This window comes from Amphiprion ocellaris, chromosome 10 (assembly GCF_022539595.1).
Source record: "Amphiprion ocellaris isolate individual 3 ecotype Okinawa chromosome 10, ASM2253959v1, whole genome shotgun sequence".
Lineage (NCBI taxonomy): Eukaryota > Metazoa > Chordata > Actinopteri > Pomacentridae > Amphiprion > Amphiprion ocellaris.
Window position 1 is genome coordinate 29,593,651 of NC_072775.1, and position 26,496 is coordinate 29,620,146.

General features: G+C 40.1%; 1 long non-coding RNA gene across 1 annotated transcript; it reads left to right on the forward strand.

Moving 5' to 3' along the window:
* Positions 1 to 15,275: 15,275 nt before the first annotated feature.
* On the forward strand, positions 15,276 to 16,281 carry LOC129349886 (uncharacterized). Its single transcript, XR_008603067.1, has 2 exons — positions 15,276 to 15,947; positions 16,062 to 16,281. It is a non-coding gene; the product is annotated as an uncharacterized LOC129349886 (long non-coding RNA).
* The last annotated feature ends 10,215 nt before the right edge of the window (positions 16,282 to 26,496 follow it).

Here is a 26,496-nt window from a genome sequence, read left to right on the forward strand (position 1 = left end):
TGACCAGAGGAGTCATGAGACTCTGTGAAAAACTGTCTCGCTTTTTGTCCAGCCTTCAAAAGATGGTCTTTGGGTTGCCCCTGAAAATGAACCATTATCCTTAATTGCTCATATTCCGACTCATCTGGATAGAGGGGTTCACCAAGGAAGATGTGTGCCAGGTTAGCGCCGAGAGACCACATGTCTACAGCTTCTGTGAGGGGGAGGCCCATGATGACCTCAGGAGCCCTGTAGCCAGTCATCTGAATAGTGTTCGATTCCGACAGTTCAGACACCTCAATCGCACAGCCAAAATCAATTAACTTAACTTTAAAGAACTGGGATAAACTAAGATCAACAAACGCTATGTTGTCTAGCTTCATGTCAGCATGAACCAGCCCAATGTTTTGCAGTCCTTCAAGAGCCACCAACATCTGCTGAGCGATGGGTCTGATTTCAGCCACATCTAGTGGCCTCCAGTCCCTCGATTCCATATAGTGAACGAGGTTTAAATCGAGCAATTCAAAAATCAGACAAAACCGACCCTTGTACTCAAAATGCTCAATAAACTTTACCACGTTGTGCGTGTCTGCATCAAGTTGTTTCAGTTTACATAAGGACTTAACCTCGCGTTCAGCGTCTTCTTTGTCAATATATTCGCGGACCATTTTTAGAGCAACCACCTCTTCTGTGTCAACGTTCATGCATCTAGCCACTACCCCGTAGCCTCCCTCTCCCAGGAGCTTTTCAACGTAATAGGAGTTTGTGCTCCCGAGAATAACAGTGTCTGGTATCAACCCAGATTCCTGATCGTATGCCATTTTGGGCAAAAAAAATCTGAAGTTGATATATATTATACGATAATATAATCTTAAATACCGCGCGTGACACTTGTGTGTATGTAGTTCTACGTACCACGAGTGAAATCGTCAGAATAGCGATATTTTCCCACAGTCGTTCAGTTCTAGAACAGCACTTATCGTCTGAGCTGCATCTAAACTTTCGAGCTTAATTTATAAACTGCGCTCACTGTGATGTCACCACGACGTCACCAGCCTGAGTCCACATATGGGCTATGCGTGAGTCACGTGTGATGACGTTATCACGTTCTGATCAGAAGGTTACTTCACAGTCTGAGCGTTCTGAGCAGAATGTGGCTGTCATTTTCAAAGAAAAACAACTTCTACATGTAACATTAATACACAAATGATTTTTTGTGGGTTTAATGAATGATTGAAGAGGAATTTTAAGTAAGTGTAGACAGATAATGCATGGAACTGAATAAATACCATCTCTAATACCAACAGGAGAAAATGTGAGAATGTGTCAAGCCTTTGAGTGAACCCAGACGTGATCAAGTGAAACCTGACAAACTCTGCAAAGTGCCACTACACCAAGGATGTTTCAAGTTCCTTGAAAATGTGGGAACGTCAAAACAGTGCTCACCTCCGTCATATTCAAGATGCATCTGCGATCCCCAGAGCTAAGAAGGTGCACAACTGCAGACAAATGTGGAGCATCTCAGACACTATTATTAGAATCAAAATGACATAAAGATACAGGTTGATTTTTAAACTGACATGGAAAATGGGTTTATAGATCCACAAAATCCACATATAAGCACTTGGCTATAGGAAAGAGTCGCATGTGAGAGCACGCTGCTTGAACTGCAGAGTATCTCCTTTATTACGAGTTTGTAGGAATAGAAAAGCATTCCATTTTTAATTTTGAATTATTCATTCCTCTTAAGTGGGTTATCAGCCATTTAAAGAGGCCCCTGTGTGTGTATTTTGTGTGTTAGCGCAAAGAAAACCCAGAAAAGAAAAAAAAATCATTTGTGTTCCATTAAACCCAATATTTAAAATTTTAACATAACGCAGATATGAATTCTTGCATTTTTGATGTTTTAAAGTAAGTTTGGTTCCAATGTTTCAAATCTCCTCCACATATCACTGTATGCAACATGATGGAGGTTGACGTTGCTCTCATTTGACCAAGGTTTAGCACTGGAGGTGAATGTCCAGAGAGAAATCATCTACATGTGCTGTTCATACAATTACAAACCATGTTTCAAACCTTCAAGGAACCTAAGAAGCAATACAAAAAATAACAATAGTGTGGATCAAACCATCTACCAAGCAGATGTTATAAAATCTGTGCCAGTTGTTGAAATCAAGGTGAAAAAATGAGTTTTTATGGATATGTGGTTAATTTGAACTCATTACTGACATGTTCTAGAATTATAGCCCTCCCCTGCTCCTAGTCCCTCCCACCAGAGATTCAAGCAAAGGAGGCGAGGAAGAGATGGGATATTTAACACACAAGAGCAGTGTAAAGTATTTAATAGTTGTGGCACACAAAATAATGCCACACTAAAAAAGAGTGGCATATGTTAATATTCAGTATCATACATGTCAGTCCTTCTTCCGACCTGTTTTCTATATTCCAGCTGTGTTTCACAATTATTTTATGTCATAGGTGTAGAAAAGACTTAATTAAGGACACAGTGAAGACACATCTGTGCATCTTCACTCACAGCTCCTCAAGCAGCCTCCTCGATCCTCCAGAGTCATTTTAGGAACTGAGATGTTCTTTTTTATGACGCACCGAGATTGATTTCTGGGTCACTGGCCAGAGGACTGAGGATCGAGGAGGCTGAAATTAATGAAACGAGATGAGCATGAGTGCTTCTCGTTTACAGCAACCACTGATCTGTTGTGTTCTCTTGTGTTCTTCACCAGCAGCTAATTCCACTCAGCTGTGCTCCAGCCTTCTGCCTTCAGTCAGTGGATCATCTCCTCCAGCCTGCCGGCCCTCAGCCTCCTCTGCTCTTTTTCAGCAGCTGGTTTACACGTGCAGTTTCTAAATATTCAGGGACACAACCTTGTAGAGAAGAGATCTCATATGGAAAAGAAAGAGAAAAAACTTATAAGAAGTAACATCAATTCCAGTAATATATTTTTATGCTTTATATGTGTGGTGCTTATAAGTCTCATACTATGATTTACTCCTGAAAGTGGCCACTTTCGCATTCTTGTCATACAGCGCGGTTAAAAGAATTAAGTATGAAAATGGGAAAAATTATGTATGTGTTATATAAAGAAAGTGCATGACAAATGATATTTTCCATACATGTTTCATATAAGCTTTTTAGTTTTAAACTATATGTCTATTTTAAAGACATATATTTTTCATATATGAATATATACAATGCTATATGGGTTTTCTGCATGTAAAGTGTATAGAATTTGCAGGGAAATAATGCTGTTTTATATGCTTTATATAAGTTAATTATATGTCATGAGATTTAAATTACCTGAAACAGGTGTAATATACCATTACATACAGTTTTTGTACACTGCAGTATATGTCAGCCTATGAAATCTACAATAGCAGCATAAAAAACTCATACTTTTAGTGTATGAATTTATAGAAGTTTTATATAAAGTTCTTATAGTCAAAAACATATGAATTAAGTGACATTTGACCCTATACTGACACAGTATTGATATTGATAGATGGAATTTAATACCTTTTTTGAGTATTACCTCTAGAGTGGATACCATAAAAATGAATGTTCTTCCAGGAAAGTTGTATTTATTCCAATCAATCCCTATTGAGAAACCAGATCATTATTTTATAGAATGGGACAAAATTATTTCCAGATTTGTATGGGCAGGCGAAAAGCCAAGAGTAAAATTTAAGACCTTGCAACTCTCAAAAGAAAGTGGAGGACTTGCTCTGCATGTCTTTTGGATTATTACATGGCAGCACAACTGCGTCCATTAGTGGACTGGTGCAAACCTAGAATAAATCCAAATGGAAGGAGATAGAAAGTGGTTAAACAGGTAAATTTCCCATCAGCATACGTATAGGTGACCCCTCAATGAAAAATGTTTCAAGAGATATAAGCAATCCACTGATCAAAAGTTCTATCAAGATATGGAGTGATATACTAAAAAGATATACAAATACAAGAAAAGGCAACTTTAAAAAAAAAAAAAATGGTTTGCTTATGATCCAGCATTTGAACCAGGTAAAATTGATTTGAAATTTAAGGTCTGGTGTAACTCAGGTCTTACAATGTATTATACTTTATTCAAAGAAGGGAAAATGATGAGCTTCCAGGATCTTAAAGACAAATTTAGATTGTCCCACCAGGATCATTTTAGATACCTACAAATTAGAGATTTTGTCACTAAAACATTCCAACAGCAACCAAATTTTAGTAAGGGTGAAATTCTTGAAATATTTCACAGTGCATATAAAGATGTTTCTTACCAAAAAATAACATCAAAGATATATATCGGAATTCAAAATCATGAAGCTCGTAGCTCATTACACATTAAAACAAGATGGGAAGCAGAGGGCAACCTTACTCTTACAACAGAGGACTGGGAAAGAATTTGTAGACAACAGTGGTGTGTTACAAGCGCTCCTTCCTGGAGGGAGTTTGTTGGAAAAATCTGACTCGTTATTTTTGTACACCAGCTCAAAATTCTGAATATTCAGACCAAACCAGTTGTTGGAGGTTGTGTGGACAAAGCATCTTCATATCTTTTGGGGTTGCCCTTATGTTGCTTTTGACTATTTTTTAAAAAACATGATTTAATTGTTCTAAACACACGATATCTTTCAGAAACACATTTCTGCCCAGTACCCACATTTTTGAACAATGACAAGCTTTGGAGAGGACAGAATTAAAATTCAAAGGCTTCAGTTCATTTTAGTTCCAGGAACTGCTGTGGAAAAAAACACTAGACTAATTTTAATCAAATTTTTATTTATTTCAGCTTAGAGCTAGATGTGATGTTTTAAAAGCCAATGGTGTTTTCACAGTGTGGTAGCACCATCTAGCAGGTTTCTGGAGGTATTAATCTTGCACACACAGACTATTAGATTTATTCCTCTAAAAGCCTTGCCTTCACAGCTCTGCTGGAATAGCAAACATTTGTTTGCAGAATAGGCCTATAATGGGAGTACTTTATCACAGGGTCTGTTATACACTCTATAGAGTCAGGATTATTGTCTACGTGTGTCTGCACTGTTCAGCTATAAGATTGTCAAAACAGAGGGAATGAGTCATAGATATCATTGGCATTTGGCAAATACAACAACATTTCTGTTTGAGAACCATTGCACTATTCTTCTCAAAAACAGAAACTAAAGTATAAACAAAATTTGCATTAAAAAAAAAAGCTTGTGTCCTTGTGTCCTACAGTTATAATGCAGTGGCTTGTTTTATGTAAGTCTGAGATAAAATTCTTGAAAATAGAATGAAAAATAGCCCATACAGTTAAGCACTTTGTTACATGAAATCACAGAACAGACTGACTTAAGAACTGCTGGAGAACATAGCAGTATCCAAGCACTGTTACTGAGTAATGATCATAGACTTTACAGCTGCACTCAGCTAGATTTCCTGAAACTCTGCTTTTGGCTGAACTACATTTATTAGACATGAAAATGAGTTTGTGAGCAAGACATGAGAGCCTGTGACTGGCTTGTTTATTACAGTATGATTGATGGTTAAAAGAGTCGTTCAGCCTCCTTCAACATTAAAATTGTTTGGTTAATCTCAGGTGGAGTGGAGTTTTCTCCTATACAAAAGTGTGAGCCTCAGAAGAAACAGAAATAGAACAGACTATTATTATTCTGTACTTTTTTATTTTTGATATTCAAATGCATTAAAATGCAAATGCATGCTTAAGCGGATTTTCCTCAAGAATATCCACACAGTGGCAGTTTCACATTTATATTAGTAACAGACGTGATGTACCATCTCTCTCTTTCTGTCTCTGTAACAACTTCACAGGTGGTGTTCATTGTGTGTGTGTGTGTGTGTGTGTGTGTGTGTGTGTGTGTGTGTGTGTGTGTGTGTGTGTGTGTGTGTGTGTGTGTGTGTGTGTGAGTGAGTGAAACCTTAAACCTTCACCTTTAAACTGAATGCTGAGTGCAGTGAGACTATTAGAAAACACCATTCAGCTGTGCCTGTGGACACAACCATGTCAGGATGTTTAGTTTAAACCAGATCTGTGACTCTGCTGTGGATCTGTTCTGACTCATCCACAAGGTCTTCATGCTGGTAGGGTTAATTCTGCTTTATGCCCCACAAGGTCAGTTTGACCTCCATCAATTTTTAGCTTGTTTTCCCCATAACTACACATTTCATTTATTAAATTTCAGGTGTTATTCACCATGGACACTGAATAATGGAACACGACCCTTGGTCCATGTTAGTATTTATTTGTCAAAAGACTAGTTTTTAGAGTAAGGTGTCAAAACAACCTGAACTTGCTTCATTATTTTTGCATATTCAGAGGCTTGTTGCATTCAGTGTGATTAACCTACTCCAGAATTCTGCATCAATTAATTCTGACACATGCTGTTTGTAGGGAGATGCTGGTTTGTATCAGTAATTCATTTTGTAAATGAAATTTTTAATTGACAATTGAGTAGTTGCAGGTCAGGAATAATACTGGGGTCACTCAAGAGTGAAATCTTTTAGTGTTTATAATAAAATGGGAATAGAGAAATCGTACTTCTCTCTAATGGCAACTGTATTCCACACAGAGCGCATTTTTAGACATTTTCTTCAATATACAACAGTGACTAAATGACAATATAAGACTACTGCTCTGGGTCAAATACATGCCTTATTGTTGGAGTTACTTTAGCTTAATCTTATACATTAAACCTGTTAAAGCATATTGTTGACTTTCTGATACATTTCTGTGCAGTGCTACCAGTTATCACCTACCTAATAATCTCCCAAACTGTCACACTACAAGGGAAAGTAATACATTCAAAATCCAGATACTACAGAACCTTGTGGTTAACCAAAGCAGTTACAGATAATTGTACTTTGTGTAATAAATCAGACCAAACTTGATATCCACATCAAAACATGGTTAGAATATAAAATTTCTGAAATACAGAGTTTATAGTAGTTAAGTAGTATTTTTGTTGTCATTATATTGAGGTCAGACAAAAATAAAAATGAAATTTGACTTGTGCTCCTGAAACAGAAAACAATTAAGACAATAAAGAAATGAAAAAAATATAAGACAAATAAAACATCAGAATTAAATAAACTGTAATATAAAAATAGAATAAGGAAAGTACAAATGCATCAGACAGACAGCAGCAATATTTGAAGCAGTGGGTCACATATAAACAGTTTTACAGTTTTCAAAGAACACGGGTTTATAAGAGATTGTTGGTGACTGAGTCGGTGGTTGTCTCATGAGCTGGGCTTCGATCACTAACCGCAGATAGAAGGTCAGCTTCTGTAGTACAATATTGACATGGTTAGCATACCACAGGCAAGGACAGGTTATGCAAAAGTTCAGGAATTTTACTGGTGTGCTGGTCTTCTTAGTAACACTATTTTTCCCCTAACCCTGGTGTTAATTGCCTACAAGCCTACAGATATTCAGCTGGTAATTTCAGCTGCTGTAAAACACTGGGTTGGTTAAATCCATAATAGCAGGTAGAATAGAATAGAATAGAATAGAATAGAATAGAATAGAATAGAATAGAATAGAATAGAATGTCCTTTATTCGTGGATAAAGTCAGAAAAGTCACAGCAAGAAAAATCAAGAGAACACATCTATAAATTAAAGACGTAAGGTAAATACACTATATATACAATATAAATAAGAAGAAATAAGAAAAAATATATACACCAGGATGCGAAAAACACAAAATTTAAGAATACACACACAAATGAGTGTAGCGACTGCCATCACAATATAAAGTATCTAACACTAGGGCAGTTAGCATACACCAGTCGTTTAAAGTGTCTGGTACTCTTTAAAAGTATTTGGCACTTGTTGAAAGTATCTAATACTGCTTAAAAGTATACACCAGCAAAAAGCATGTAGCGCCCCTTAAAAGTATGTAATACTTCCTGAAAGCGATTAGCACTTAGACAGTTAGCATTTAACATTTGCTAAAAGTATTTGAGTCTTGTTTAAAGTATCTAGCACTCTTTAAAAGTATCTAATGTCTAATACTTGCTAAAAGTAAATAGCTAGTTAGTATCTAACACGCATTAAAAGTATATAACAACTGTTAAAATCATGTAGCACTTACTAAAAGTATCTAATATTTGCTATAAGTAAATAGCACTCTGGCAGTTAGCATATAACACTAATTAAAAGTATCTAACACATGCTCAAAGTATCTTGGACTTGTTAAAGGTATCTAACACTAATGAAAAGTATCTAGCAAGTGCTAGAGGTATCTGAAAATCTTTAAAAGTCTATAACTCCTGTTAATAGCATGTAGCACTTATTAAAAGTATCTAATACTTGCTAAGAGTAACTAGCACTCTGGATTTCTCATTTCATTAATCATTAGATTTTTTTCTAGATTTAAATACTGGATAGCACACACGTACAAGAGACCAGAATTCCAGCGTTTAATTATTCGAAAATTGAAATGTCAATTTGTGTTTGCTCCATTTTAGAGCAGTTGTGTACTTTTATCATTATGCCTTTACCAAATTTACTAAACCTAATGAATTATGTTGTCTCCATACTGATGAATATTCAGAATTTGATATCAGTAGTGAATACATTTAAATCTCTATTCCATATTCTCACCTCATCCAAAATCATTTGAATTTAATTTCAGAGTGTGGCCGCTCATATCCTGCGGCTCCCAAAGGGGGAAACGTATTGAGGCTATTTTTAGCCGATTTATCCAAGACATGCCTGACAGGCATTTGCTGCTCTTTCTTACGGTTTAGAGTGGATGTTGCTGTCAATGCAGAGAACATACATGAGGTAAGATAGGATTATATGTGCAAAGTGATTTGTTTCTGTTATGGTAATTTGTTTCATTTTGTGTGATAGATGTATTTATTTGCTTTGCGTACTTCTCCTTATTTGGAGAATTGGTTAAGTGCTAAAATAAGAGTGGAAATAATGAATTTTATAATGCCTTCCCTAATAATTTGCCATTTTTATTTTCTCTAGTAAATAAATAAATAACTAACTATTGGAGACTGCATACATTTAACCCAGGCTAGACCACTCTAAATTCAAATTAGAAGTAAAAATATTACATTTTTACTGTAGAGATGGATCTGCATAAAAGAATAGATCTTGGAAATATTTAGGCTCTTTAGAAAGATTTGTGAAAAATGTCAAATCAGCCACACTGCATTATTGACATTTAAATGCATCATAATGCTGACATTCTTCTTTTGTCAAAATACTGTCAAACTGTATAGAATCGCTGTAAATAGATTTTGTCATACCAGTGGAGTCTAGCTGGTCTACTCATTATCACACCTTTAGCTACTCAAGTGAAGATAACAAGCATTCCCCCGTATTCATCTGGAAAAAGGTGGTCACTGTTCTCATAGAAAACACAAGTTTGAATTACTCAGATAACCAGTTTCCTCTGTCCAGAGTGCTTTTCAGATGGTTGGATGACTTCATTCTTCTTTGTCCTCAACTTCACCGAGGTCAGATTAAAGGGACTGTGTCAAGCCATCTCAGTACTCAGTACCAACCACATGAGATTCAACCCCACTTTACACTGCGAGTGTTCACTGGGTTTTCATTTGTTACACAACTATTTAAACTACCTTCAACCAATTCACATCTTCCCCCCATCAAGTTTTAGCTTTTTGCCATTTTATTTCATGGAGTAATGGAAGATCTTCTCTTGATGCTTTGTAGGAGGTCTTTTTTTCAATGGTTGATGCCAGAGATGGCCTCTTGAAAGGAATACAAGATGCGTGCAACTTCCCGCCACTAGCTCTTGATGCAGTACAAAATTGGGGTGCCTTAGACAAGTCTAGACGTGGAGAAAAAATTAAAAATAAATTCAAGCACACCATAAAACAACGTCTAGGCTCCTTAGAAGGTAAGTATTGTTTTTTTTCTGAAATTGTCACCTGCATGATTTTCTCTTTCAAATTTTCTGAGGCTTTCAAATTCTGATATTTAGAAGTAATTACACTTAAACATTACCATGTTTGCACCATTTCTTTGGCAAGTCATATTTATGTGTTTTAAAATAGTCATTACTGACAGTATCTGCTATTTATCAATAAAATGGTGGTCTTTAACTGTTTTTGATCAACTTGTACTTTGTCTGTCATGTTTGTAAAACAGACATCCGGATGAGAAATGAGGCCATTGTTCATCTGCATACAGTCACAGACACTGACTTCTCTAAATTGACCTGCCTTGACGATATGAAAGCTGCAGCGGCCAACTTTGACATGGTGCAACAACTGGAAGAAATTCTAAAGAAATGGTGCAAGCAAATTGAGGTTGGTAGAATTAAGAATATATATCTGTTATTGAAAGTACGCCACAGTCTCTGAGCCTCGAAGAACACAGGCAGACTGATCATTGGGTATAGATGGCGACATCACAAGTAAATGAGAGGGACTCTGATAATGTGAGAAACAGGACATTGTAGGTGAGTAGAACAGAACAGAAAATCAGGAAAATGTTTAGCATCAGTCTGTCTAAACAATAAGTGGAAACTGCAGAACATGGGGAACAAAACATCTTCTATGGTGAATGACTACATTTTGTTGAAATGGTAAAGCCCTACCCCTTCCTGAATATATCTTGTTAAGGAATAATGAATTGAATGTCTACAACTTTCATCATATCCATAATCATCAGATCCTGGTAGAGAGAGATATACTGAGGAAACTGGATGATTCTGAAGGGCCACGGAGTGAGTTAGAATACTGGAAAAAGTGGTCTTTAAGATTCAACTCCATCATCCAGCAGGTCAACAGCCCAGAATTTAGAGCAGTTGAAATGGTGCTCAACATCGCCCATTCCAAAATTTTGAAGGTACTGATGCCACTGTTAAACATCAACACAGTAATACAGAAAAGTTTTTATACAGTGACTGTAATATAAAGTTGTTTTTTGTCCATTAGCAGAAAATGTGTCAGTAATTCAGTCAATTTTACTATAGTCTTAATAGCTCTTAAACCTTAAGCCTAGTGAATTGCATTAAACACTAACAGAAGCATGTATTCATGTAGATGTGGCAGGATCTGGATGTCAGGTTAACACATCATGCCAATGAGGCAAAGGCCAATGTAAACTTTCTGTCCACATTTGAGAAAGTCTGTCAACCTCTGTACAACAGCGATCCGGTATGTACAGTCAACAATTTGATGTCTATGAAAAGCTTGTTTTTGTTCATCCTGAATGGAAATATGTCAACGCAGTTATTTTATGCTGTCCAGAAAGTATCTGGACACACTAGAAACAGTTACACATTTATTCTTTTGGCTCTGTGCTTAAAGACATGCAGTTTGAAATACAGTAACTGCTATTAGTATAATGGTTTAGCACTTATTTAAGTAAGTCTGAATCAATACTGAAAGATCTATTTGAGCCATGGCCCTAACACATGAGGTGAAAAACTTTCCTCTTCCTCTTTTGATAAACATTTAGTAGCCAAAGGTCCAATTATTTTTCATTTGCCTGAAGTTGGACACTGTGTGTGTGTGTGTGTGTGTGTGTGTGTGTGTGTGTGTGTGTGTGTGTGTGTGTGTGTGTGTGTGTGTGTGTGTGTGTGTGTGTGTGTGTGTGTGCGTGTGCGTGTATATGGTGCTTAACAAATTTATTACACCACCTGTCATAAAATAATGAGAAAACATAAATATTTTACAAGTTGGTCAAAAACTTGTTTCAAACTAAAAATTGTATTGTTATTTGTTAGGCAAATAATCTGTAACAACTACATAGTCCTTTGTTGGCCGAATATTGTAAATGTGAATATAATGTATGTGTGATTTCAGGTTACCATAATGAAGAGTGTGCAGAACATCATCAGAATCATTGAGACTATTTACAATGTTTCACCATACTACAAGCGAAAAGTTATCTGTACTGTTATGCAAAGTAAGTGTATTGTATTTAGTTTTTGAAAAATAGAAGCTTCCTTTGTTAAGAATATGTAATCTTGATTTTAAAAAAAGACCAACGGAATCTATGGATTCAGTGTACTTTGTGAAATCATGAAAGCTTACTAAAAATCTTTCCAGGTCACAAATCAGATGGTTATGGCATGCAGATCATATATTACTGATGATGGCAGATGTCTTGTATGGGACCGAGATGCTGAAGACCTCAAAAGAAAAATGCAGGTGGTGGTGGCACTACATATCTGTGTTGTCATTTCTGAGGCTTGAATTTAATACATTTTGATGTAAGGAGATTGTAATTTTGTTCTTATTCATCTTATATTTTGGGCAGGACTGTATCTTCTTATATCAGGAATACAAGTCTTGCTTCCAGAAGTCAAAGGTACAAACAATGGAAGGACCTCAACAGCGCCACGTTGGGGTTTTAGAGGGACATATTTTTGGTAAGTTTGAAGCCTTCTTGAAGCAGCTTGAAAAGGTACCATCAGTATTACCTTTTTAAATTTCAACCCACTGTTATCATGAAGCCTTGCCAAATAACAGTAAATTTTATCTTTTGTAGAGTGTGCAAGTAATCACAGTGGTCAAAATGTTTGAATCTCTTAAAAAATCCAACACTGAGGGTATTGAAGCTCTGGCCAGACAATTCCACAGTGTATCCATGGATATGAAAAGGAAGCATTTTGACATGTTGGCTTCAGGGACAGTTGAATTTGAAACTGATTTTGTTCAGTTTATGGCTCAAATCAACAACACTGAGGTATGTGTAATTTCCTTTTCTTAATGAGCTACAACTTGCATAGGAGGATTCTGCTCTGTCTTGCACATTCAATGTCATTTCCAATGTGATTAAACTTTATGTACACCTTTGGGACTTTAAAGTGAATTCAAGTAGTAGATCTTGAATTTTATCAAATATGTAACAATTTCATCTGGTTCCCCAGTTCACTCATTATATCTATAACTCTCCTTTCTTTTAGAAACACCGCAAGGAGGGGGCAAAAATATTGCATTCCAAATGCAGTCGTGTTGAAATAGCAGTCAGGCAGCTGAGTGATATGTTCAATGCTGTTTTTGAACCAAAAGGCCCCAAGACTGTTGAGGAACCTTTGTCAGGTGCCATTAAGTCCCAGTTAATAGTTACACAAGTGGTCATAATATTAAAATATTTAAGCGTAACTTTTGTGTTTTACTCCCTGAACATTTTAGGAGGCAGGAGTGTGACATTTTCTGGAGAGAGCCAGAGGAGGGCTATTGAGGATGAAGAAGTAATTGTAATCAGCTCAGTTAAAGAAAAAACTATGAAATTGGAAAAGGTATGCCTCCTTACTAAATGCAAAGCATTTTTGCTATATAAATTGCACCAAAGGATGTCTGAAGGCTTCAAATACAAATCCTAATTTCAGGAGAAAGAGAAGCTTTACAAACACTTCAGTGAAAGAGTATTAGACGCTATTGTCAAAACAGTCAAGTTGTCTCTGGAGACCCTGAAAAGAAGAACTCGTCCCACTAAGTAAGTATGTATGTGTTTGTCAGGATGAAAAAATAATAACAATAATAATAACAATTAATTAACAATTATTAACAATCTCTACATATTTATGTCATCAAATATGAATTTTAGTACTTACCAGAAGACAAACTCAAAGTCTGAGGTTAGCCCATTAATAAAATCTGAAGCCCAGTTGGACATACCCAATGTGGTGAGTTTCAACTACTGATGATTGATTTCTGTTCATGCTACAGTAATCACATTGTAGGGGAGAAAGATCAGCTAGAATTCCTTGTCAGTCGTGTTAAACAAAAACTTGGGTTTCTGTGTCTGATATTTGTTGTCATCAGGTAATGGTACCCACTGCAGATGAGCTCCAACAGGCCATAAATCCACTTACCGACTTGGTGTTGGAATCTAGCAAGGGTATCGCATGGCAGCAGGTGTACAGTCATGATGACACCACAAATACAGGTAACTGACTGTCAGCATGCATGCATGAAAAAAATATTTGAAAGACAATCTGGCAAGAATGACAGGTGTCCTAAAATGTGATGAAAATATGTTAACCTTAAACAGTCATTTAAAAAATTTTTCTCTTCAAATTTACATGCAAGTTTATGCAATCAGCTTAAGTTAATAAATTTATAATTTTTTAGTTATCTTTGTTAAGACATATGGGGGGTATAGTAATAAACATTTGCAAATGTATGTGGAGAGTTATGAATTTGTGTTGCAGTCTCAATACGTGTAGTCAGATGTGTGAATATATGCATTAATCTGGTTTGTGTATCTGTTATAGAATCAGCAAATATATAAAATCAAAACAAGTACATGTAAATGTCTCCTTGTTATGAGTGAAGATTGTTAAGTATTCAGTCTATTTATTCAGAAAAAACAGATTAGTCCACATTTCCACCTATGAGCCTGAGCTCGAGGCAAAGAAAATCCTTAGCTACACTTGTACACTTCACATATCTGAGTACATAAAATAGAGATTGAGATACAGCTCCACAGCTTTGCACACATAATTGCAAATAATATTGCTACAAGTACCACCAAAAGACATTCAAAAATTAAAATAGTCAAAAGGATTTTTTCATCTGACAATGTGACAGTGTATATTAATATCTGTACACTGACATAGTCAATATTAATTAAACTGTTACTTTTTTATTAGATATAAATACATTTAATTTTCTAGTTTAATCTTTAAATTGTCAGGAGTAATTTTTGGTTGATATTTTCATTTTTTTTTTGGTTTTGATCTCGTGCACAGGCACAGAAAAGGACTATTTCTTTCATTTTGTTGTCGGACATAAGGACATCAGAAAGATTGTGGGCATTCTGAAAGTATCAGTCTGTTCCCAGAAAAAAGAAGCAACTGATGTTCTGAAGAAGTTTGATTCTTTCAGGGTGATCTGGGATGAGGGCAGGAATGTCAAAGTCAAGGTTTGTCTTCCTACAAACATAACGTGTTCTGTGTAGAATTTCATTCAGGAGTTCTGTTTTTCCTGTAACATTAATATGCTTATCTTAATTTGTAAAAGGAATTTATGGACTGCAATCCATCCTTGATCCAGATAAAATCTCAAACCAGTACTACGACTCATTTGAACAAAAAATTGATGATATCCAGCCCATTGTTGTTTTTGGGTCTATTGAATTGTCAACAGGTAAGCTCATCATAATGTGTTGTAGATGGCAATGGAGGACTAAAAGTGCCAAAATTAAATAAATAAATACATCATTAAATAATTAATTAAATGTCATTAATTAATTAAAATTGGAATTAAATACATAAATGTGTTATTAAATATGTCATTAATTCATTAAAATACCAATTCATTTTAAGTAAAAAACATATATTATTATTTCACTATTTAATTAATTATTTCATGGTCCTTGTGTTGCAGTGGATCATGAATTTATTTTATCTGTCAACCTCGCCCGTCAAAGTCGGTGGGCGGATCCTAACACCTGATTGGTTACCCTGCACATCAAGTCAAGGCAAATCGATTCCAGATAATGGATTGATGCAGAGCTTGTGAACACATTCCGATACACTGGGTGGCGCTATTCACCTCTACGTTGGTTTGGATACTCTATTAAACAAAACTTTATTGGAAACCGCTAAGGACTCGGTCCTCTACCCCAAATGTTGATAAAGCGCGGTGCAAGACAAAAACCGCATTTCGACAAGCACCTACTCGGCGCGGTACGGCTCGCCACTACTGTACTGGACTCGGCTGACTCGGTTTAGTTGTTTTTCCATATAATCTCATCGTGGATGGAGTCGTCATAGCGCGGCGGCCGAAAGTCCCGTAACGTCATTTGTGTGCGACACAAACGCAACATAACAATGTACATGGAGACGATGGTTCACCTGCTGCTCGGTCTGTGGCTTTCTGTCAGATTCAGAGTAATAGAAGAGTCGGAGAAAGCTGAGAGCGGCGAGTCGAAACACTGAGGAGACACACAGGAGAGTTTGGGAGGTGATGCAGCAGTATCAAGCCGAAGACAAGAGGATATGAACGAGACGACATATGAGGGTAAGCTAATGCTAGTTCGCTAGCTATCGTGTATCAGTCCTGTGAACGACCCTGTAATGGCTGCAGTTTGTCGCTATTAGGTATTAAAATATGTATGCTGTGTATGTGTTTCAGATGCTCTCTTATGAGACTTCATGGGATTTACCTGAAGCAGCAGCACATGAGCCTGCAGTGGCACAAGGTGTAGAGGAGGAGGACAGAGATGTACAGGATGCACTGATGCAGTACATGTCATGCAAAGTTATTCTTCTCGCTATACTTCTGTTTTTCGGTCCCCGGACCGCTATTGTTTTCTTTAATGCAATTCTGACAATAAACTTTTGTACATTTTGCAGATGTGTCTATGCTATTGTTTTATTTGTGAAGGTTTGCAAGATTAAATGAGAAATTAAATGTCAAAACATGTAAACAGCTGTTTTAAGAATATTCCAGTTTGATAAATCAGTATTGCTTTGGTGTAATTCAGTCAACGGAATTATGAACCATAAAGTAGTTTGTGTTAAAACATGTTAAATCCCATTAAACATAAATACATAATTAGGGAATGCAGAATTGTTTGGTTCAGACTGTCGACTCTTTTCCTAAAAGTGTCTTAACAGACAATGAAAAGTTATGATGCAATCACATAAGTCACAAAACAGTTTATTAGTCAGCAGCAAAATCAAAACTATTTACGATGTGCAAAGTACAAACTGTGGTGGGCCTCTCCTACAGTGGAGGGCTAAAAGTAAAACTATATACAACTACAGGTGCTGGTCATAGAAGTAGAATATCATGAAAAAGTTTATTTCAGTAATTCCATTCAAAAAGTGGAACTTGTACATTATACTCATTCATTACACACAGATCGATATATTTCAAATGTTTATTTCTCTTAATTTTGATGATTATACCTGAATACAAATGAAAATCCTACATTTGGTATCTCAGAAAATTAGAATACTGTGGAAAGGTTCAATATTGAAGACACCTCTAATCAGCTAATAAACTCAAAACACCTGCAAAGGCCTTTAAATGGTCTCTCAGTCTAGTTCTGTAGGCTACACAATCATGGGGAAGACTGCTGACCTGACAGTTGTCCAAAAGACGAGCTTTTTCATGATATTCTAATTATATGACCAGCACCTATAAATCTCAAGTCTTTTGGAGGTGGACTCGCTCACACTCGCCGGCTGCCCACTGCCTGCCCCAGCTGCCCCAGCACACCCAGGTATGACTGGTTGAAGGCAGTATTCTGGACCATCTCCTCCCACTGCAAGGCCACTTCATTCTCTCTTGCCTCGCTGAGGAGCAACCAGATGTTCTCATCATGCTGGGCATGACTCCACTCCTCCTCAGCCTGCATCTCCGCAGGTACGCTTGGAAGGTCCAATTTTCTGTGGCCTCTTTTCCTCTTGCCTAGAACAAAGACAGAAAAGTGATCAGAATCAGCTTTAATGGCCAAGTACGTACACAACATACAAGGAATTTGGTTTCGGCTGTTGGTGTCACCCTAGGAATATGGAAGAGAATAATAATGCTATAAACAGTAGTGCAAAAAGCAGAGAATGCTGTTCATGGTGGAAAAAAAATACATGTCCATTGGAATACTGACTATTATACAGGTGTGTAGGAATGGCTCAGCTGTTTATTAGAGTGATGGCAGTGGGGAAGAAACTGTTCTTGTGTCTGGTGATTTTTGTGTACAGGGCTCTGTAGCGCCTGCCGGAGGGGAGGGAGGAAACAGTTTATGTCCAGGGTGAGTGGGGTCTCTGATGATGTTTTCTGCAGTCCATACTATAGGCTGTAGTCTGTTTCTGTCCTGCTGTGTGGTTGATCCAGAGGTGCACAGGACAGATCGGATGACTGCAGTGTAGAACTGGATCAACAGCTCCTGCGGCAGGCCATGTCTCCTCAGCTGTTGTAGGAAATACATCCTCTGCTGAGCCTTTTTCAGGATGGAGTGGATGTTCATCTCCCACTGCAGGTCCTGAGAGACTGTAGTCCCCAGGAGCTTGAAGGACTCCACAGCTATGATGTGATGTGTTTAGCCACCCATCCATCCATTTTCAATCATGATCATGTCTTTGATACTTTTACTTTAATAAATTTTTGGTACTCTTTACTTTAACTGAAGCACAAACAGTACCTCCTCCACCACAACTAAAAACAACGTGGTGTGAACTTCATTTTGTCTTGCGCACATTTTGGAGTTGCTAAGAACAGCTGTGTTTTCTTATTTCTATGTATACTTTCATCCAGTCACTCAGTTTCACAGTTACTTAGTGACTATAAGAAGAATGGTTGCAATACTACACTACACCAGAATGTAAATTAATTAGAGTGACTTACTTGTTAAGTCAATGGGAAAAAAACTGCAGCTGCATGTGTTCTGTTCATGTGTCACTGTAGCTACAAGTAGCTTTCATCAGGCGTTCCTGAGCTGGCTGCTGCAGTTTGCATTTACACCTGTCTGAATTCTTGGTCATTGGTCTCGTTGTTCTCATCATGCTTGCAGGCATTTACACCTGCAATAATAATAACAATTAAAGCTGCAAGCAGCGTTGGACGGGTCCTGGCATCCGAGCGGCCCGGCTGGCCCACACATATCCACCAGGTGGCGCTGCAACTGAGAGAGTGAAGTTTCAGGCAGATTGGACCATGTACAGGCTACTTACACAGCACTTCCTGTTTCATGGCGAGAAATCCAAAAAGATGAGGTGTAACGTATCCTAAACATTATGGATATCAGAAATGCTCATTTTAATGAAGCAGGATTAAATTAATACTGTATTTGGAAGACACAGTCACCATTTATTTATTTTTGATATTAGATTTTGCTAAGTTTGGCACAATCAAAATTGTAAATAACTAATAATAATATAATATAATAATAATAATAATAATAATAATAATAATAATAATAAAAAAATATTTCTACCGGTATGAATGTTATTGTGCATATATTGAATCACCAAAATATAAAGCAAGCAAATTAAATAATTAAAATGCTTTGCTCTCAATATGGTGAAAGCTTTTCCAGCTCCTAAAGGAAGCTGTTTATACTTCATGCTTGATTGTGCTTAATTTAGTTATTCACCTTCTCTCATTACTTGTCTTTATTGTCAGCCCAGCTGTAGGGAAGCCAAACTGTTCATCTCTTTGAAATAAACATTTAAATGCAAAAAGATGAAATTACTTCATGCGCATAAGTTAAATAACTTAGCAAATGAAGTACTTAAACGGGAACATATGTGCTTAAGTCACAAATATTCCCGTTTGACATTTTCCACAGAAAACTCACTAGATGAGCCAAAAATGCTCTAACATCTCAGCTCCAACATTATGACATCATGTGGAGAGAAAACTAAGGGGGACTGTACTTTTAAAAGTTGCCAACATATGTGCAGAAGTGCAGAAAACTAAAAACTGAACCCTTCTTATTGTGTTGACGCAGACACACGTCATTTTTTCCTTCTCACCAATCATCATTAAACCACTCAATCACTCAATTAAGTTGTGGAAAATGCAACATCTGTACATGATATGATGAGAAAGTAGTGTAAAGCCTGAGTCATGTGGTCTCACATGCAGCCTGTCATAATGTGGTGAGAAATGCTTGGTAATAATAATAATAATAATAATAATAATAATAATAATAATAATAATAATAATAATGCCTTTAATTTATAATGCACTTTACATACAGAATCTCAACGTGCTACAATAGGGAAAGTACAAAAATACATTTAAACATTTCAAAAACAATAACAATAGCAACATGTTGTTGGTGTTGTTAGCTAAGGCAGCTAAGTGTTACATTGACCCCAGTCAGTCCCGGAAAGGTACTTAAGTATTTCACAGGCTTTATGACAGGGTTTATTAGGGCCATTGTTTGGCCAATCAGAAGAAGGGGTAGGTTTTTGTTTGAGACAGGTGACAGCATCTATCTGTCACCAATGATACAAGTGTCTGTCATTTTACTTTTGCAATAAATGTGCTGGAGCACAGAGCCTAAAGAACACTACATGAGTAACTATTAATTTAGTATGTTCATGTATCCATTGATGAAATGCAATCAATTCAGTTACATTTTTTTTTACATTTTATTTTGTTTGCTATAAAATTTCTTTCTGTAAAGTAAATCACTTTTGTGTTTTGAATATTCTGAATAAGTATCACTTCCAGAAGTGACTGAGTGGCAAACAACTTTTATTTTTTTAACTTCTTTTCTTTTTCCAGTCAAACACAGAAGTGACTGAAATATATACTACAGTGCCACCACCACTGCGGTGTTGACACTAAAACAATTGAAAGAAATTAAAGGGTGATGTTGGACATTGCCAACGTCACTGCGCTCATTGCATCAGGGACCTTAGGACTTGATTGTTGGACATTTGTCATCAGCTGGTGGCCAGTCTGGGGGCCACTACTGATTCTGGCTCTGTTGTCTCTTTGCTGGGGCAAATTTCCACTGGAACTTAAATTGTTGGGTGGCCGTCTCCGGTGTTCGTTGTTGAACTTGCCCCTGTGGTTCCACCGTGGTGTGAACCTTTGCTGGTAGTTGTAATAGTTGGCCCTTTTTCCTTGGCCTTTGCAGTGACAGCAGAAGTTGCCACTGTGCTGTCTCTGTGTAAAGCCTGCACAAGAAGTGTTTCTGTAAAAGGTTGCATCCAAGCGTCTGTGATGATAATAATCAGCTCGGTACGCTGGTCTGTTGTACCAAGTGGGCCTTGGATTGGTGAACCTTTGGTATCTTGGATACCTCTGCCAAGTCCGTGCACGGAAGGAATTGTTGTCTTGCGTAGGACCCTGGTTTCTTTGACGACCAGCAATCCATTGCCTGCGTGCGACTTGTTTCCCAGTGTTGCGGCTGGTGTGGGGTTCTTGTCTTGCAGTGCTCACCCCAGTGTCTCCTTGAGACCCACATCGTTGCAGAGGAGCAAAAAGGCGCTGCACATTGTCTCCTTGAATTTCTGGTGAATTCAGCATTCTTCCATACTGGGCGCGCTGTTCATGTCTGCGATTTGCCCACATATCAGAGGAATTTCTGTTGGGCGCCGAGTCAGAGTTTCTACGACGGCTGAGATGTGGCAGTTCGTCAGTCATTCCTCTCTTAAACAGAACGCTGCGTTTCTGTTCTTTATTTTCAGTTGCCCCATTGTCTTTTTTTGGCTTGGATCCATCCTCTTTTTCTTCATTTGTCATGTCAATGTCTTCCACTGAATCATAGATTCTGCGGTAGCGGGCAAGTAGTTCATACCTGCGATATTTACGCAGTGCCTGCAAATCCATGGAAGCAATAGCTCTTCTATTGGCTTCTCTCATGTCTGGGTCTCCAGAGGTGCAGCTGCCTGAGTTGCTGCTCTGAGTTGTTCCAATGGTAGGTTTTGCCTTGGAAACATCGTCTTCCTCATCCAGTGAATCGGGAATTTTTCGGAAGTTGGCTAGCAGTTCATATCTGCCATATTTACGTAGTGCCCACAAATCCATGGAGGTAATAGCTCTCCTGTGTGAGCCATGTGTCTCAGCAGCTTCAGAGGTGCAGCTGTTTGAGTCTCTCGTCTGAGCAGCTTCAGAGTCGGTTTGTGCCGCAGGTTTAACGTCTTCATCATCGTCCACTGACTCTGAGATTCTGCGGTAGCAGGCCAACAGCTGGTATCTCTGTTGTTTGCGCAGGACCCACAAATCAGAGGAATTCCTCTTTCGTATGGAAACTTGGCTACTGCAACGGTGGGCAGTGATGGTGGTACTGCCTGTCACATTTTTCGCTGGTGCCTCAGTTATGGTGGCATCTCCTAATGCTATGGAGATCTTTCTATATTGGGCCAGGATGTTGTAGGGGGGCAGTTTGCGTAGTGCACACAAACTGGACGTATCTTTCCGTGAGCTCATTCTGTTGCGTTGTGGTGTGTAGATGGGCTAGTTGTCTGTGTCTTTCGAAATAACTTTACTCATGTGAGACCTGTGAAAATGTTCTGCACTTTATAGCTTTGTGACCGGCCGCAAAATGTCCGACCAGGCTCAGTTTATCCGACCTCTGGTTTCTCGTTCATCCGATCGGCCACGAAATGTCCGACCGTGTGCTGTGGAAAGAAGGAAAAAAAAAAGTTTTCCCATTCATCCAACCAAATAAGAAGAAGGAGAAAAAGAAGCAGCACGAGGGAAGACTCAGTTTATCCGAATGGCCCCGAAATGTCCGACCGGGCTCAGTTTATCCGACCTCTGGTTTCTCGTTCATCCGACCCACCCCGAAATGTCCGACCGGGCTCAGTTTATCCGACTGGCCCCGAAATGTCCGACCGGGCTCAGTTTATCCAACCTCTGGTTTCTCGTTCATCCGACCGGCCCCGAAATGTCCGACCGGGCTCAGTTTATCCGACCTCTGGTTTCTCGTTCATCCGACTGGCCCCAAAATGTCCGACCAAGCTCAGATTATCCCACCTCTGGTTTCTCGTTCATCCAACCGCCCCCGAAATGTCCGACCGGGCTCAGTTTATCTGACCTCTGGTTTCTCATTCATCCGACCGCCCCCCCGATAAGTCCGACCGTGTGCTGTGGAAAGAAGGGGAAAAAAAAGAAAGTTTTCCCATTCATCCAACCAAATAAGGAGAAGGAGAAAAAGAAGCAGCACAAGGGAAGTCTCAGTTTATCTGACCGGCTCCAAAATGTCCGACCGGGCTCAGTTTATCCGACCTCTGGTTTCTCGTTCATCCGATCGGCCACGAAATGTCCGACCGTGTGCTGTGGAAAGAAGGAAAAAAAACAAGTTTTCCCATTCATCCAACCAAATAAGAAGAAGGAGAAAAAGAAGCAGCACGAGGGAAGACTCAGTTTATCCGACCGGCCCCGAAATGTCCGACCGGGCTCAGTTTATCCGACCGGCCCCGAAATGTCCGACCGGGCTCAGTTTATCCGACCTCTGGTTTCTCGTTCATCCGACCCGCCCCGAAATGTCCGACCGGGCTCAGTTTATCCGACTGGCCCCGAAATGTCCGACCGGGCTCAGTTTATCCAACCTCTGGTTTCTCGTTCATCCGACCGGCCCCGAAATGTCCGACCGGGCTCAGTTTATCCGACCTCTGGTTTCTCGTTCAGCCGACTGGCCCCAAAATGTCCGACCAGGCTCAGATTATCCCACCTCTGGTTTCTCGTTCATCCAACCGCCCCCGAAATGTCCGACCGGGCTCAGTTTATCCGACCTCTGGTTTCTCATTCATCCGACCGCCCCCCGATAAGTCCGACCGTGTGCTGTGGAAAGAAGGGGAAAAAAAAGAAAGTTTTCCCATTCATCCAACCAAATAAGGAGAAGGAGAAAAAGAAGCAGCACAAGGGAAGTCTCAGTTTATCCGACCGGCTCCGAAATGTCCGACCGGGCTCAGTTTATCTGACCTCTGGTTTCTCGTTCATCCGATCGGCCACGAAATGTCCGACTGTGTGCTGTGGAAAGAAGGAAAAAAAAAAAAGTTTTCCCATTCATCCAACCAAATAAGAAGAAGGAGAAAAAGAAGCAGCACGAGGGAAGACTCAGTTTATCCGAATGGCCCCGAAATGTCCGACCGGGCTCAGTTTATCCGACCTCTGGTTTCTCGTTCATCCGACCCGCCCCGAAATGTCCGACCGGGCTCAGTTTATCCGACTGGCCCCGAAATGTCCGACCGGGCTCAGTTTATCCAACCTCTGGTTTCTCGTTCATCCGACCGGCCCCGAAATGTCCGATCGGGCTCAGTTTATCCGACCTCTGGTTTCTCGTTCATCCGATCGGCCACGAAATGTCCGACCGTGTGCTGTGGAAAGAAGGAAAAAAAAAGAAGTTTTCCCATTCATCCAACCAAATAAGAAGAAGAAGAAAAAGAAGCAGCACGAGGGAAGACTCAGTTTATCCGACCGGCCCCGAAATGTCCGACCGGGCTCAGTTTATCCGACTGGCCCCGAAATGTCCGACCGGGCTCAGTTTATCCGACCTCTGGTTTCTCGTTCATCCGACCCGCCCCGAAATGTCCGACCGGGCTCAGTTTATCCGACTGGCCCCGAAATGTCCGACCGGGCTCAGTTTATCCAACCTCTGGTTTCTCGTTCATCCGACCGGCCCCGAAATGTCGGACCGGGCTCAGTTTATCCGACCGGCCCCGAAATGTCCGACCGGGCTCAGTTTATCCGACCTCTGGTTTCTCGTTCATCTGACCCGCCCCGAAATGTCCGACCGGGCTCAGTTTATCCGACTGGCCCCGAAATGTCCGACCGGGCTCAGTTTATCCAACCTCTGGTTTCTCGTTCATCCGACCGGCCCCGAAATGTCCAACCGGGCTCAGTTTATCCGACCTCTGGTTTCTCGTTCATCCGACTGGCCCCAAAATATCCGACCAGGCTCAGATTATCCCACCTCTGGTTTCTCGTTCATCCAACCGCCCCCGAAATGTCCGACCGGGCTCAGTTTATCCAACCTCTGGTTTCTCATTCATCCGACCGCCCCCCGATAAGTCCGACCGTGTGCTGTGGAAAGAAGGGGAAAAAAAAGAAAGTTTTCCCATTCATCCAACCAAATAAGGAGAAGGAGAAAAAGAAGCAGCACAAGGGAAGTCTCAGTTTATCCGACCAGCTCCGAAATGTCCGACCGGGCTCAGTTTATCTGACCTCTGGTTTCTCGTTCATCCGATCGGCCACGAAATGTCCGACCGTGTGCTGTGGAAAGAAGGAAAAAAAAAAAAGTTTTCCCATTCATCCAACCAAATAAGAAGAAGGAGAAAAAGAAGCAGCACGAGGGAAGTCTCAGTTTATCTGACCGGCTCCGAAATGTCCGACCGGGCTCAGTTTATCCGACCTCTGGTTTCTCGTTCATCCGACCCGCCCCGAAATGTCCGACCGGGCTCAGTTTATCCGACTGGCCCCGAAATGTCCGACCGGGCTCAGTTTATCCAACCTCTGGTTTGTCGTTCATCGGACTGGCCCCAAAATGTCCGACCAGGCTCAGATTATCACACCTCTGGTTTCTCGTTCATCCGACCGGCCCCGAAATGTCCGACCGGGCTGAGTTTATCCAACCGGCCCCGAAATGTCCGACCGGGCTCAGTTTATCTGACCTCTGGTTTCTCGTTCATCCGACCGACCCCCGATAAGTCCGACCATGTGCTGTGGAATGAAGGAAAAAAAAAAGAAAGTTTTCCCATTCATCCAACCAAATAAGAAGAAGGAGAAAAAGAAGCAGCACGAGGGAAGTCTCAGTTTATCCGACCGGCTCCGAAATGTCCGACCGGGCTCAGTTTATCCGACCTCTGGTTTCTCGTTCATCCGATCGGCCACGAAATGTCCGACCGTGTGCTGTGGAAAGAAGGAAAAAAAAAAGTTTTCCCATTCATCCAACCAAATAAGAAGAAGGAGAAAAAGAAGCAGCTCAAGGGAAGTCTCAGTTTATCCGACCGGCCCCGAAATGTCCGACCAGGCTCAGTTTATCCAACCTCTGGTTTCTCGGTCATCCAACCGCCCCCCGATAAGTCCGACCGTATGCTGTGGAAAGAAGGAAAAAAAAAAGAAAGTTTTCCCATTCATCCAACCAAATAAGAAGAAGGAGAAAAAGAAGCAGTACGAGGGAAGTCTCAGTTTATCCGACCGGCTCCGAAATGTTCGACCGGGCTCAGTTTATCCGACCTCTGGTTTCTCGTTCATCCGATCGGCCACGAAATGTCCGACCGTGTGCTGTGGAAAGAAGGAAAAAAAAAAAGTTTTCCCATTCATCCAACCAAATAAGAAGAAGGAGAAAAAGAAGCAGCTCAAGGGAAGACTCAGTTTATCCGACCGGCCCCGGACTGTCCGACCGGGCTCAGTTTATCCGACTTCAGTTTTCCCATTCATCCAACCAAATAAGAAGAAGGAGAAAAAGAAGCAGCAGTAGGGAAGTAGGGAAGAGGTGTCAGATAGAAAACGGGGGGGGGGGGGGGGGGGGGGGGGGTTCAGCAGCAGACGATGACTCGCTCAGAAAAAAAATCTAAAGACATCCAGCAAGACAATATCCAACTGATGATGAGTCGCACACACGCACACAGATAAAACACAATGAGATGAGGAACCGGGAGGCTTAAGAAATGATTATTATGATGAGGAGGTGGTAGCAGCAGAGGCAGCAGCAGTTTGCAAGTTCCACGAGACCACGTGAACATCTCTGGGAGCGTAAAAATGAAAAGCACGATCCTTTGCTCTGTAAATGCCTCGTAGCCATGGGAATGTATAGCTTCGTCAACTGCTTTGACAACTTTACTCAGTTCGTCCGCATGTCTCCGGATCAGTGCCGGCTTTACGGGCCCGAGTTTGTCGTCAAGTACGACAAATTGCACGCCGGGATAGAGGCGCTATGCGCCAGCGCCTTCTCCGCGCTCGACGACTTTGAGCCGCGCGACACGGCCTGCTGCGAGGCGGTGTACAGGGAGCCCCACATCGCCGGTGCGTCATCTGCACCCTCTGCGGCCTCTGAAGCCTCTCTCGACACTGTCCCCGTCGTAGCCGCAACTCAGGGAAAGAACCTTCCAGAAACAGCAGCAGAAGAAGAAGAAGGCGGCCACGGGAATGGAGTCCAGCC